The sequence below is a fragment of the Myotis yumanensis genome, unplaced genomic scaffold (assembly GCF_028538775.1).
Source record: "Myotis yumanensis isolate MYYU_CA2020_CCGP unplaced genomic scaffold, mMyoYum1.0.hap1 SCAF_11, whole genome shotgun sequence".
Lineage (NCBI taxonomy): Eukaryota > Metazoa > Chordata > Mammalia > Chiroptera > Vespertilionidae > Myotis > Myotis yumanensis.
Genome location: NW_027223762.1, coordinates 32,895,943 through 32,911,331, shown reverse-complemented (window position 1 = coordinate 32,911,331; position 15,389 = coordinate 32,895,943). Strand labels below are relative to the sequence as shown.

Genomic DNA, 15,389 nt, shown 5'->3' with positions numbered 1-15,389 from the left:
CCACTATTTGTCCAATTGTTTATTCCTAAATTATCTATATATAAAAGCCTAAGCGACCAGTTGACCGCTCAACCGCTCAACTGGTCGCTTTGATGCTCACTGACCACCAGGGGGCAGACGCTCAACAAAGGAGCTGCCTTCTGGTGGTCAGTGCACTCCCACAGTGGGAGGGCCGCTCAGCCAGAAGCTGGGCTCAAGGCTGGTGAGCCTCTCCCGCCTCCTCGGCTGCCTGCTGCTTCATGCACTACTACATCCCTTGGGGGATGTCGGACTGCCGGGTTTGGTCCGATAGGGCCGAATCCCCTGAGGGGTCCTGGATTGCAAGAGGGCTCAGCCAGGCTGAGGGACCCCACTGGTGCACGAATCCATGCACCAGGCTCTAGTTTCTATATAATGGAATTATTCTTAAGCCATCAGGTAGGAAAACCTTAAAACATAACACCCTATAGATGAACTAATTAACTATATGCAGCCAGCTTGCTATACAGGGTTTCCATGCAGATCCAAGTTCCATATTGTTCTCCCATTACAGACAGAGTATAAGGTCATCATAGTGAGGGATCAAAAGAATGTGTTGGATCCTAGTTCTCCATGTTCCTAGGAGCAAGTTACTCAACCTTTCTGTGCTATAGTTTCACTTTCTGTAAAATGGGAATAATAATTCTCATTGTTGTGAGGGTGTAAATAGCTCATATACAGAGGGCATTTACAGCATTGCCTGGCACATGGTCAGGACACAGTGCATAGCTGATAGTTGTAGTAGAAGCTGCAGTGATCACACTGACCTTAAATGGCATTTACATACACTTACAATATTCTTGCTCATTCATTCAGCCTGTGCCCTTTATTCAAAGCCCTTGGGTAACATTAGCAATGTCAACAGGAGCCCGAGGTAATGACAAATTATCCATTTAAGTGTATGTATTCTTCACACCCTCAAGATCCCTACTACATTTTTGTCTTCCATTAACATGGCTAATTGTGAAATGACTATGTTCATGACCACTTGTTTGCTTATATGTTTGATGTTCCTACTGGATTCACTAGACACCAATAACGACACTATAAACAATGTGTGACACTGCCTGATAGAAAGTTCCTTTTTATTGTCTAACTCTCATCTCTGGCCTACTTTCCTTTCTAATTGACCTTACTCAACAAACCCACATTACAGAACATGAGCAAGCATGAAGTACAGAATTTCCAAGTTTCACCTTCTCTCTGCTTCCATCGATCAGTGTTTAGTAAACTGCTAAGGTAAATGGACGTATTTTTGATATATTCTTTGTTTAGGATAATCATTTTAGGAAAAGAAATGATTTTTTTCCTGCTGTGCCAATAGCATTTCCATAGTATCACATCCAAGCTGGCTTGCTACAGTAGTCTCAAAAGAAGGAGAAAGTTTCTAAGGAACATCATCTCAGAGGCGGGGGAGTCCGTAAGAGCGCCACTGCCCCAGTTTTGACATGCTGTCTCCCTGAGTCCTAGGAGCACATTAGATGTTCTCTTCCTCCAGGTCTCTGTTGATCGCCTGAACTGTGACGGTGCTGCTTGAAGTGGTGAGGGAAGGGGTAGAATTGAAGTTATCCAAGTCACAAACACGTCGGATGGGACTCACAAGCCAATAACTGACACTCTATGAGTCCTCCCTGAGGGTTGTCTGGTTTTCAGCAGAATGTTAGTTGGTTACTTAACACATTCTGTTGTCTTCACTTAAAGGCATAAAATCAGGAAGCTTTGCTTAATTTTTCCAAATAAGATAGCTAGAAAAGGGAATCCCTCTTGCTCCCAGTTGGTATGATGCGAGGAAACATTCTCCTTTATCACTGGGTGAACGTGTGCGGATGGCCTGCTTATTAAAGTGTTCATTGAATCATTTAATTCAGACACGTCCTTTCAAAGTTTTCAGTTTAAGGGGCATAACAAATAGGCTTTTTGTAATTTTTGTTTTAATTTTCTTTAAGCTCTAAAATGAAACATTTTAAAAGTGCATTCCTGTTTTCACATTCCTCTATTCCAAGCTAATAAGTACTTTCCTTAGTTGTCTAGTAACTAGATGTAAAAATCAGGTGTTCATCATTACCAGTTTTAAAATATTTTAGATATTCTTAAAGTATGAAAATTCTTACCACCACTGTCTTGCCAGACCCCCAGCACTGTACCTTGACCTCTGTCTCCCTCTGTAGACACACTTCCTACTGCTCTGCCTAACCAGGCTCCTTTGGGAGGGGGGTTGTAAACCCCGTGCTCATGCTAACGAAGTTCTTTACAGCTCACCCACTGGCAAGAATACAAAATTGGACCTTCTAACAGTTGCAGAACTGTGGAGTGTTTTTACATTGATCTTTTGCTAATGCAATTAGCAGTATGTTTTGCATGTATGACTTAATAAATCTTTGAATCATAAAAATAAAATAAAAAGCGACATTTTGGATTTGAGAAGCCCAAATAAAAGACAAAAAGAATATGAGAAGTGTCTTGCTATATTGCTTTCTAAATAAGCTTAGGAAAGGGCTTTATTCAAAACAGATTAAAATTTCTCTGGCTCACCTTCTGCAAACATGACTGGCTTTGGGCACACCCAAAGGGAAAAAAATGTTCAAAGTGAAATGTATAAAAAGTGACAGGAAAAAGGCAATGCTTGTAATAAATAATATATTATTATAAGATAAACAACGTGATTGAGTGATGTCACTCCTATGCCTTTTCTCCACCAGCATAACACCTGCTCCAGCATTGCTTCTGCCAAGGGTTATTTTCTATGCTTGGTGGAAGTACTTACTATAAGAATCACCTGCATGAAGTCCTTTACCGAGGTGATTAAACTACCTTCTGTCAACCCATCACAAAATGGAAGAACAAATAAGAATCTAGATGGTGAAGTGAGCACATACTCTGAAGTACTGAGAGTTATTCTCGTCCTAACTGTATGTGCTCTTAATGTAGGCCTAAAATAGCATTTCAGAAATTCTTCTCAAGGCCTCAGGGCCATTTTACAGATTGGCTTTCTAAATCTTACAGTGAAAACAACCCAGACTGAAAGAATCAACATGTGCAAAGGACTGTTAAGTAGCTTCTCTCCCTTTCTAGATCTCAATAATTGCTACAAAGATGAAGATTCCTCCAGCTCCAAGTTGTCATTTGTTTAACCTATGGTGAATGTCATCAGTTACTGGGGCCCTATTTATTTATATTGAGTGAGAAGAAATTTGCCTTATTTATCATAGGGATCAAACATAGGAGAAAGACATAAGTGTGGTTGAAAATTTACAAATATCTGGAGATCAATATTAACGATAATTTTGGTATTTTTTTGTTAAAAATTCCCTCATTATTAATAAGGATCTATGAACTGTTTTTGGGCATTGTAAACACAGTTCTTATACCAGACTCCAGATTTATTCACTTGTTATCTAAATTCATATGCTATAAAAATATACAGTGATATTGGTGCCATACATCCTTGACACACTGACATCTGCTATTCTAGAAAAGGTCGTTTCACAGTTGTTTTTTATATTAGCTGAACCTGTTTAATAGGATTTCTACAATAGGGGAAAATAACTCAACCCCTTTTCTATGTGTTCAAAGCTAAAATCTTGCAATTCTTTCACATTTTTTTTCTAATGGAATAGGCTCCAAATTTTGGGCCATAAGAGTCACTTGTAAGAATCATGCAGTAATATTATTGAATCTCAATTCTTTTATAAAGACTATTTAGTATTGTTGGCCTACATTTATTCAGCAAAACTAGACACTGTCTTGAGTCAGAAGGAGAAAACAGAGTACAGATATTGACACTTGTGGGGCTGTGTTGAAAGGGTCCATGCCAATCTTCCAGGTTTGCCCACATGAATGTCACTGCTTTAGAGTCACAAGACACTGAGGAGAGCTTAGCTATGAAATTATCTTATGAAACTACATTTGTGATATATCTTGATAGGTAAGCCAAGTGTCCATTTGGAGGCAAGACCTGAATTGTGTGTTTATTTGTGTCCTATAATTTGAGTTCTGGAAAAGTCAAAACAAGAAGGTTGCCATTTGTCAATGAATTGGCTGATTTGTGAATTCTTTGTCTAGCATGGAATGCCCATGCACCTCATCCTTAATCTGAGGACCTGTATTTGATGTGTCTACGGATGGTGAATTACCATCTGATGTGTGATAGCAAGATTCATTATGTTACACTTGATTAGGTCATGTAGGACATTGTTCTTCATAAGCTACAGGTTTGTGTGGTTTAATTGGAGAACTTAACCTTTGTAAAGAACTTAGCTGGGGGTCTGGCGCATAGTAAGCTCTCAATTAAGTTAGACTCTAAGTAAGTGTCATGGAACCATACATCTTAGAGAGAAATGGCTTTAAAAGTCATCAGTCCAGCTTCTTACTTCTGCATAATAAATGTCCTACACTAAATTATTGTCTCCAACTCTTCATTCTCCTATATCATATATATGTATGATTGACATGGCCTCTAGATGCTCAGAGTATATTTCCCCATGCGTTGTCATTGAGCTTGGCTATATGACTTGCTTTGGTGAATGGGGTATTATAGGAAATATTTGAGAGTGGAGTTTAAATATGCTTATGGATTTGGACCTGTTATTTTGCACTTCTATCATTGCCATATTAAGAACATTCCCAAGATAGTCATCATCCCTTCAACTTAGGTCCCAGGATGAGTAGATTTGTCCCAGTCATCCCATAGCTAAAGCAGAGTTGCTTCAGATGACTCACTAAAGCACGGATGAACATAAATGTACGCTACTGAATTTGAGAATGATTTTGGTGTACATAAATCTGTAGCAATGGCAGACAGATGCTGTAAATATTCCCATTAATGGGTGAAAAATCTTAAACCCTAGAGAAGTGTATTAGTTTTCCAGGCTGCCATAAAAAATACTACTGACTGGGTGGCTTAAACAACAAATTAACTTTCTCACAATTCTGGAGGCTAGAAGTCCAAGATCAAATAGTTGAAAGGGTAGGTTTCCTCTGAGCCATAAGGAAAGAATCTATCCCAGACCTCTCTCCTTGGCTTGTAAATAGCAATCTTCTCCCAACGTCTGCATATGGTCTTCCCTCTCTGTTTGTATCTGTGTCCTAATCTTTTCTTTTAAGGACATGAGTAATATTGTATTAGGATCCACCTCAGTGATCTCATTTAACTTAACACCCTCTTTAAAGACCTTATCCCCAAACAGAGTCAAATTCTGAGGTACTTGGGGTTAGGGCTTGACCATTTGAAGTTTGGAAAGGAGCACGATTCAGCCCATAACTGTAAATGATGTGCAAGTTATCCAACTGGCACATGGAAACAATACCCACTTTGTATACTTCCTCTTATTTCCGATCTTGGTTTAATAATTATTACCTGAACCCTATGATTCACACTTTTTCACAAAGTAACATCCATGTGGTTTAGCTAACCTAATAAATCATACTCATTTTAGGGCTGTGGATGACATCAATGAAGGACTCTATGTCCACTCATATCACTTGGAAATAAATAAATAAATAAATAAATAAATAAATAAATAAATAAAACAACTTTGAGTGTGTGTGTTGTGCTAAGCAGTGGAGCTGCCTGCATGTGCCTGTCCTCAAGGCTGGTGGGCAGTCAGACACATACTTGAGTGACTATAAGACAACTTGCTGCATCATGGAGGCACATACAGAAAAGCATTAGGGACACATCACCAGGGCCACAATTAGGGGAGATATTGAGGAAAACTTATTAGAGAATGTAACATTTCAGAAGGTCTTAAACAACGAGATCACAGGTAGAATTGTGGGGCAAGTCATGGACATGTGAACTACAACCGATTCTGGTAAATGTTTTCTTCCTTATTGTCTCTGGTATGGTCACAAAACCACAAGATGCAAAAAAATCTTCTTACAGGAAACACCAAATCTTCCTGCTGAAATCGGTTCTTTTCCCAGATTTCTCCATCAACATGTAGAACAATATTTAACCAGTTATTCATGTTTGAAATTGGAAATTTCAAAGTTCATAACACTTCAAATTTAATAATTGTTCAGCTTTCTCCAAAATGTGATTTGATTCTTCCAGTTCTTTCCATTCCCACTTTCAGACCCTGCTCCAAACCTACATCATCCATCCCCAGTCCTGGCTTCCAATTGGCCTCTTCTTTTCCATCCTTCCTCATTTCAACACATTTTCCACAGTATCCAGATTATTTTTTTAATGTAGACAGATTGTGTCATTTCACTGCTTATATTTTGTATTCTATTAAGCTTAGAATAAAATAAAAATTTCTTAACTTTGCTGATAAAGCCATTTAGACTGTGGTTCTTCATTCTCCAGCCATATCTTGTTCCATTTCCCTCTTTAAAAATATTTCAGTCATATGAATATTTTTGGGCTCCATGAATATGTCAAATCTTTATCTGGATTCCTCTTATCCCTGTGTCTGAATTCTTAGCACAAATGTGTCTTTCTTAGAAAGTTCTTTCTTGATTGCATAATCTAAATTAGGTACTCCTTAATACTTTCTCATAAAACTCATGGTACTGACCACAATTTAAATTATGAGTTTGTGGATACACATGTTTGATGTCCATTTCCCTACTAGGCTGGTGATTCATGAAAGCAGTATGTTCAATTTGTTTAATTTGTTCAGTATGTTTAATTTGTTCAGTATGGTATGTGCAGTGCTGATATGCTGCCTGGCACATAATAAGTCCTCTGGAGAGAGGGAGGCAGGGGAGAAAAGGAAAAATTTAAAAACAAAGAAAGAAGCCCGCCAGTGTGGCTCAGGGGTTGAGCATTGATCTACGAACCAGGAAGTCACAGTTTGATTCCCAGTCAGGGCACATGCCCGGGGTTGTGGGCTCAGTCAGTCCCCAGTAGGGACTGTGTAGGAGGCAGCTGATCAATGATTGTCTCTCATCATTGATGTTTCTATCTCTCTCTCCCTCTCCGAAATCAATAAAAATATATTTAAAAAAGGAGGAAGGAAAATAAAAAGCTAGTCAAGCTTGCACATTTTCATTTTTACCTACTTTGTCCATGAAAAGCTGTGTGACTTTGAGTAAGTTATATAACCTCTCTATGTCACTTTTCCTGCCTATAAAATGTTTCAGCATCATCAGAAATGGGATGCCCTCAAAAATGAAGACAATTCCCTGCATTTTGGGAGGAGGACGAAACTCAAGAGTAGAAGGGAGAAAAACTCAGAAACAGGGTGGTTCTACGTGGTATTGGGTCTCTGTCTTATCTGATTCTCTCCCTCTGTCTTCTCCCTGTTTTGTTTGGGTTTTTTTTGTTGGTTTTTTTTACTCTTCTCTTTCTCTAGTATCCTCCCCCCAGATATTTCCTTTGCACCCTCTACTACCTTCAGGTCCACAGTCTCCAGGGCAAGAGAAAATGAAGCGTGGGTCTGGTCTCTTCCTTTGTCATGGGTCCTCCAAGCTCTGCTGCTTCCATCATGTTTTCTGATGTTTGACAACCTCTCTTTTGTTCTCACTTGCTCTTCCAGTGGCTTTTCTGCAGTCTCATTTTTCTTTCTGTGTTGGTCCTTTAGCGTTCTCTGTGATTTCACCAATAAAAACTCACACATTTCTTAATTGCATCCAATTGACTGCTTGTGCACATACTGTTCCCCCACCTAAAGCGGCCTCTCTCATCCTCGTCACCTGCCCTGATATTATCTATCATGTGTCAAGAAGCAACTGAAGCCATTCCTGAACGCTTCCTGCCCATCTTAGACCATATATAATTACTCCCCCTTGATGCTTCTCTTGGACCCGAAGCATTCACTGTCATATAAAGTTATTTATCTTTTTACCATATACATTTCCCTTCCTGAATGAGATTACTACTTCTTTACAGTCAGGGACTTATCTTCTTATTGATATTATTATCAACCATCAACGCATTGTTATATATGTAGCAGGTTCCTCCTTAAAAATACATTGAATAACATTTATTGAATGAATCATTGGTAGCAACTTAAGATGTGTTTATTAATTGAATAATGAGATATGGAAGGAACAAAGCAAGTATGTATTGAATAATCGAATGCCTGAAATGAAGCCAACAGACTGCCCAGATGTTCTCACCCAAGGGGAAAGTTCCCCAGTTCCAGTCACAGTTGGATGATATTTACAAGGCTTAGTATCATCTTTACTGACTCATCTCCTGTTTTCACTGATATCAGAAATAAATGTTTTTGTCAGGAAGCCTAATTTAAAATTCTTGGCATATATGAGCATTTTATTCATAATATGACTTATAATCATTTGCTTTATTTTAATAAAATTAACTCAGAGTTACTATATAGAGAGCATTAAGTTTTTGTGATGGCCCAGTAAAGCCAAATGTATTTCAGAAGCAAATCTAAGCCAGAGGGCATGATTTTACGGATGAGGATATGGGGGTACAGAGAGGTTAAATAATATGTCCTCAAGACACACAGCTAATTGGTGAAAAGATGTGGTCTAGAATGCAGATCCCTTGACACAGATCCCATATTTTTTCTACATCCTGTTGCCTCTGTTAGTGAAAAAATAAAAGAATAATCTTCAATGTGGACTCCCCCCCCCCCCCCCGGCATATTATTTTAAGTGCCATAAAAGATTATAGTATAATCTGTATTATGCTGTGATTAGGAGAAGTGTAATTTCCAGCATCATAAAAAGTTCTGTGGAAGATCTGCTCAGGCAGGATTAACATTGGTGTAAATATGGGATCAGGTAAGTAGGGGACAACCAAGTTGAGCTGAAGCCAGTGCTGAGACTTCAGCCATGAAAGTATGGGAGTGGCCAGGGTGAAATGAACCAGCCCCATCCCACATTTGCTTTGTCATTAGGATCCTCAAGTAGCCATCCCTCCTTAGTCCAGAGCTTTTGCTCACTCCCTTGACTCATCTGACTTTAAACTTGTCTCTGCTTTGTGTTAAGAGAGGACCAATGGCCTGTCCTCCAGTGTTACATATGTACCCAGTAAAGTGGCCTGTTGGTGACAAGGACTTAATCCACTAGCTCAGGTAGGTAGTACAGAAAACAAAACAAACAAATAAACTTGGCTAGTTAACCAAGAAATTGGATTCCAGGAACATTTCTGCTATTAGCTAACCATGTGGATTTGAGATTATGCAGTCAGTCTACACATTTGTATCAAAAGGGGGTTAGAATAAAAAAATGCTTTCCATCCAAGGAACACGGGGGGTCTCTGAGAGGGGCCTCTGTGGCTTTATCAGTGGAGATATCAGGCTGGACGTCCACACCTCCCAACCTGACTTCAACCAGAACTGTTCTAGTTTAATCTGCATCAGTATCTTGCATAATACTTAATCAGAAAAATAGAAATAAATTCTGTTTTAAAGTAACAGTAATACAAACAAACAAAATTATGTTGGGAATCCACTGGAGTAGCTCATCTCTAAGGTGCCTACCGAGCCCTTCAATCTATAAGACATTTAGGGCAGGCTGGGCCTGACGGTGCATTTCTGATCACACCAGGTAGGCCTGACCTGTCTAGGGTCAAGTACATTGGTGAAGGTTCCCACCACAGAAATTCTGGGAGAAGCCACTCCTTCCCTTACAGGTCTTCTAGGCCATAAAGCTACCCAGGATTCTAGTTCAAATCAGAAAGTCACCAATGAAATAAATTTTTTGCAATTTTCCCTATGGCTTAGACCCACCCTGACAAAGATCTGGGATCTTATGAGGCTCTGATTTAGCAACTTTATTTCAATTCATTCATTGGACATCAATTATATGCTATCCATTGGCTTGGTCATGTTCTGCTTTTGGGTTGAGATTTATTATCTTGTTGTTATTGTTTATTTATTTATTTTTTCCACACTTAACCCCAAAACTGTAGCCCTGTATCTCCATAGAATAAGAAAACTTAGGGACCAATGGCCTTTTTTTTCCCTTATATGTTTCCATTGAATTCTTCCAACCTTTATTTATCACCAATTGAACATCCATTACCAAACTAGGTGCAAGAATAAATAGAAGAAAAGTTTAAAAATAGGATTCCTGTCTTCAAGGATTAGGAGTGTATCTGAGAGAAAAACCTTCTCCACACAACACCAGCAGGTAACAAAGGAAGAGTGCTAAATTAGCTACAACCACCTGCCAAAGGTAAACACTAAATTTGCTTGGCAGGATGGAAAGGGTGAGATTGGGGCAAGCTGGAGTTGTCAGAGGTTTGACCTGTCTGTTGAAGGGCTAAAAGGATTTGGACACAAAGAGAGAATGATTTCTTAAGGGAAAAGGAAAAAAGTAGAAGATAAGCCCCAAGTACCAGTTGCTTTGGGGTGAAAGCTGGTTATGTCAGAGAGCCAGCCACCTCTGCCACCTCTGCCACCTCCTTGGTGGAGGTTGCTGGTCAAGTGACTTACCTGCTCTGGATCTTAACCAATAATCTTCCAAAGGATTTCCAGTTCCTGGGTTCATATTTATCTCAAAGGCACATTTCTACAAGTGTCTAATGCTTGCCACATGCTTAGTGCTCCCTACCTGTGTGAGAGCCACACATTATCCTGTATAATAAAAGGCTAATATGCAAATCGACCGAGCAGCGAAATGACCGGTCGCTATTATACGCACTGACCACCAGCGGGCAGATGCTCCCCCACAGGGGGAGTGCTGCTCAGCCAGAAGCCAGGCTCACAGCTGGCAAGCACAGTGGCAATTGCAGGAGCCTCTCCCACCTCTGCAGCATTGCTAAAGATGTCCGACTGCCAACTTAGGCCCACTCCCTGTGGGGAAGGGCCTAAGCAGCAGTCAGACATCCCCCGAGGGCTCCTGAACTGCGAGAGGGCGCAGGCTGGGCTGAGAGACCCCCCGAGTGCACAAATTTTGTGCACCAGGCCTCTAGTTATTAACATAATTATCATTTACCACCTGTTTGTTTCACTTGAACCCATTACTCATGCCATCTCTCTCCCTAAAGGAGTTTTTCACCATCTCCCAGGTTTCAAATACTTGCTCTTTGGGAGGCAAATTTATTAAATGTTAAGTTTTTTGTTTTTTAAAAAATATTTTTATTGATTTTTTTACAGAGAGGAAGGGAGAGGGATAGAGAGTTAGAAATATTGATGAGAGAGAAACATTGATCGGCTGCCTCCTGCACACTCCCTATTAGGTATGTGCCCACAACCAAGGTACATGCCCTTGATCGGAATTGAACCTGTGACCCTTGAGTCCACAGGCCAATGCTCTATCCACTGAGCCAAACCAGTTAGGTCTTAAATGTTAAGTTTTAAAGTGACCATCTCCACATGTTTGAGGAAACTTGAAATGGAAAAACTGATATTATATTGGGATTCCTCAATAAGACTGCTTATTTTTCAGAAGTCCAGGGTGGTAGCGGGTGGGTGAGTGCCCTCTCAAAGGCAGTGAGAGGAAAGAGCCTACTGAGTGGCTAAGGGAACACAAGAGCCAAACTATCTTTCAGAGGAGGGGGCTACCCACATGTGAACAATCTTCCCCATTTTCTTATTTCTCCCATGACCTCCTTTTCCTAAGGCAGCAATGATAATCTGGGAATAAATTCACATTTTCTAAGGGAGAAATACTGCCAGGCTTGTTAATCTCATGCAGATGTGATGTTACGTTTACCATGTTGTAATATGGCTTCTTAAAGAACAAGTTGGAAGGAAGGGGGGAAGAGAAGCCCACCAAAAAACAACAACAAATATTCGCCAACCCATATGGTCAGTAATTGCTGTTTAATAGTCCTCCTATTACAAACCTAAGAGGCAGCAGTCTGAATTACCAGTAGAGTATTAATAAACAGGAATGAGTTAATAGTGCATAAAGACCTTCTAGTGGAACAGTGGGGGAGTTGAATATTCTTTTCTCCAGTCAGCTGTAAGTAATTACTGCATGGTGTGCTTCTGACTATTACCATAACAGAGCAATTGGACGTGAAGAATGGATAATAGTACGGACATGGCGGTATTTTTAGAATATCAGCAGTGAAGCAGGTAACCGGCCTGCTCCAGTAGAAACCTTTAAATAAGTTTCGAAGACTTTTTTTTTTCCTTCTTCTTCCTTATGACATTTAGCCAGGGTAGAATTTTAAAAAGATCAATCTAATAAATTATTTAAAATAACTTTACAAAGAGGATGCCTGTGATATGTAAATAAGAAGTCAAGAAGGGAGGAAGGAGAAGCCTAAAAAGCCCAGGCGGACAGGAGGCTTCTCGCCGACGTTACTGTAACTACATAATCACAGGTTCCTTCCTGCCCCTCTGAGAGTACAGCCGGGTTGCCTGCCTGCTCGGCTGGCTCCCACTGGCTGCTCAGGTGAAAGGGAAAATATTCAAATCAGAGCAGTAACTATGATTGCTGGAGTTGTGGGTTTTCTAAAATTGAGTTAGTCATCCTCGGTGATTTAATGATGCATATCATTTATTTTAAAATATTATTACAGAGGCATTGACTGAGCTGCGGCGCCTTCGCAGGACTGTCCATTACGCGATGCGGCCGGGTATGTCGCGGGCGGCCCAGGGCTGCGGTATTGTCTGACGGCACAACACATGTTCTCAGAGGCAAATAGCTTGCCACTTTGATTCAGAAAGCAGTAATTTTGCAAATGCACACAAATATCATTTAAGGAATATTTGGAGAGAAAAAAAATGTTTCAGGGTATATAGGTCCTTCTCTTGCCTCCGGGCTGCACGGGCCGATGCTGATTTTTCAATTTGCAGGTTTGTTAAGCATCATGGAATGTTTTGGTTCTCAATCAAGAATATTCTTCCCAAGTGGTTCCGAAGTCCTACGCTTGAAAATAAACGTGTGTCCTCTTTGTCTCCTAGCAGCATGTGTTCCAACATACAATGGCGCACAGGCCACAGCAAAGCAATGCCTTGGATTGAACCGTCCTATAGGTTTTTAACCCGTCATTCTCCTGGGCAGGGACCAGGCTCACCTCTGCGGGCAGTGCAGGCAGCTTGCGTCCACCAGGGGTGGGTAGGAGCAAGGACCCAAGTGCTCCTCCTGGCAGGATTCCTGCCCTCCCTGTGGCACGGGAGCTGAGCAGGGGCTGAGCTGCCTCAGTGTGAATAACCTCAGGTCCCACCTGAAACAAAGAGGCGCAGCCCATGAGACAGCTGGCAGTGCTGAGCTGATCTCTGCTCACTGTTTTGAAGTCCTCTGACAAACAAGTGTGCGTGAGGGAACGCTGTCACGTTGATTTCTCCTGAAAACCCACCTCATTTTGTCTGAGGTCTGCCGCCAGCATATTCAGATTCATCTGGACACGGCACCCTTTGTTTTGCTAAAAGATGCTGCAGTGCAGATTGACAGATGTATATTTCACCTGTGTAGCTGGTCATTCTCAATAGAAGGCAAGGGCACACCTGTTCAGGTGTTACTGGGGCCCAAGGAAATCAGCTTTTCCACGTCACTGGGTTTGATTTATTTTCTCCATGTGTTTAAAAACAGAATAGTTCTGTTTTCCTGAAGTCTACAGAATGATGAGGACAAATGAAACTCTGGCTAATTAAAAGCCAATTTTTAACAAAGTGTTTCACATAGGGCAAAGAACACTGGTCATTTCTAGAAAGTGATCGAGACCTCATGACTTAGGGCATCTCAGTATTCAGCATCTTTGTGTTTCTAATTTAGTGAAATTTGGAAGTACTTATCACTGACTTTGTATGTGATTGCACTGTTTGTGGTCATGAGTAAGTCCCATCAAAACTTATTCTACAGCCTGATTAATCATGAACTTCCCTAGGGTGCAGGCTATCCCTCTGGGGATTATACTCAGAGTTGCTTCTCCATTTGTAGCGCCAGCAAAGATTTCGCCAGAAAAGATATCACCAACAATCAGAGCTGGTGCTATTTTAGATCTAGAAAACCCTCTAGGGATCAAAAGAATAAGAGGTTGTTCCCAAGAGTGAGACTAAGGGGGGAAAGAAGGCTCCAACGCCTTTATATTTCCATTTAGCTCTAAGGAGCCCAGGGGGAAAGAAATACCTGGAATTATTAAGAAACCAAGAAGTTTCAGAGGCCACCATTTCATCTCTTCAGTATTTCAGCAGGTACCTCTCTAGTCAAGAATTGTTAGTATTTTCTAGTGCTCGCATTGAAACAACTTAGCAGGCCAACACACCATTAAGAACCAGTGAAAAGCTAAATTATTTAGAATTGATTATGCAACTCAATTTGTAGAAAACTTTCCAGACTGGTTGAATTTAGCTACTCTACTTACGGGTTATCAGGACAACCAGTAGAACTCACCAAAAGTGTTTTTTCCATATTTGACAAATAATCCACTTGTCCTTGGCACTGCTTGGTTCCAACTGGAAGGCCTTCAGCCTCAGGGTAAATGTCATCTCCAAGAAACTATGCTTAATAGCTTCTCAGGCATTCTCTAAGCACTACTCTGCATTTTCTTCACAGCATGTATACGAGTTGATATTTTCTTGTTTTCATGTGCATAAGTTGAACTGTTCTCGATGTTTGATTCCTTCCCTGCTATATTATACATGCCTCGTGACAAGTAACTATGGGTAGCAAATAATCACATCCTTACCCCTCATGGATGTTAGGCTTATCCATGTGACCTGCACTGGTTTACAAAATGTTGGCTAGGTGTGAGAACAGAGACTTTAAATAGGTTGTGTGTCTTGTTTACGTCCTCGTGCTCCAGATATCCCCTATAAGAGAAAAAAATATTTTGTAAGTCGTCACTTTTTGAAGAAAAATGAAGAGGATCTTAGAACAAAACTCATTCTAATCAGAACCAAATCCCCCCATGACCTGAAGGAGTGCTATTTCAGCCTACCCATGGGACTGTTAGCAAGAAAACAAACACTTGTTTGAGATCCTGAGATTTGGGCTAGGGTGTGAAGCTTTGCATTCATTGTAATTGTGCCAATTGCTAATTAATATAGAAATTACACCAGAAATGGACTTCTTCTGTCAACAAACTTTGAATATGTGTCATTTGGTTTGGGTTCACAAAGCAAGTAGAAAGAAACTCTAAAAAAATGTAATGAGAAGTTGGAACAATGACAACCCATATTATATAGTAATAAAACTATTGGCTGTATTAACCCAGAAGGCAAAAAATGTACTAAGTGTGCTTCTAGCATTGGGCTGAGAAGCTTAAGGGAAAATATTCATAGTATGAGTTGGCTGCTATTATCTGCATGTGATAAGTTACTACACGAAATAGATGAACTTGGCAAAAATTGACTGGTTTGCAAGCAGGATTGAGGAGAAATGAGAGAACCCAGAAATCTAAAAGTTGTAAGTTTGAAAAATTAAACCATTTCTCTATATCTATGGGTTGACCTTAGGGTGTCGCCATAAAGACCAAATAAAGTGGTTATCACACACTTTGTTAAGACCTCTGAAAAGATTAAGGAGATAGTACAACTTACAGATGACTAATA

The 15,389-nt window shown here is 40.3% G+C and overlaps 1 long non-coding RNA gene across 4 annotated transcripts in view; it reads right to left on the bottom strand.

Moving 5' to 3' along the window:
* Window positions 1-11,445: 11,445 nt before the first annotated feature.
* The window catches only part of LOC139019428 (uncharacterized), a 546,272-nt gene continuing 542,328 nt past the window's right edge, over window positions 11,446-15,389 (bottom strand). For 2 of the 4 annotated variants that reach the window (XR_011473106.1, XR_011473107.1), the window contains one exon: window positions 11,446-14,648. This is a non-coding gene — a long non-coding RNA (uncharacterized lncRNA). The remainder of the gene's footprint in view (window positions 14,649-15,389) is intronic. The other 2 variants (XR_011473108.1, XR_011473109.1) reach the window with 2 other exon arrangements.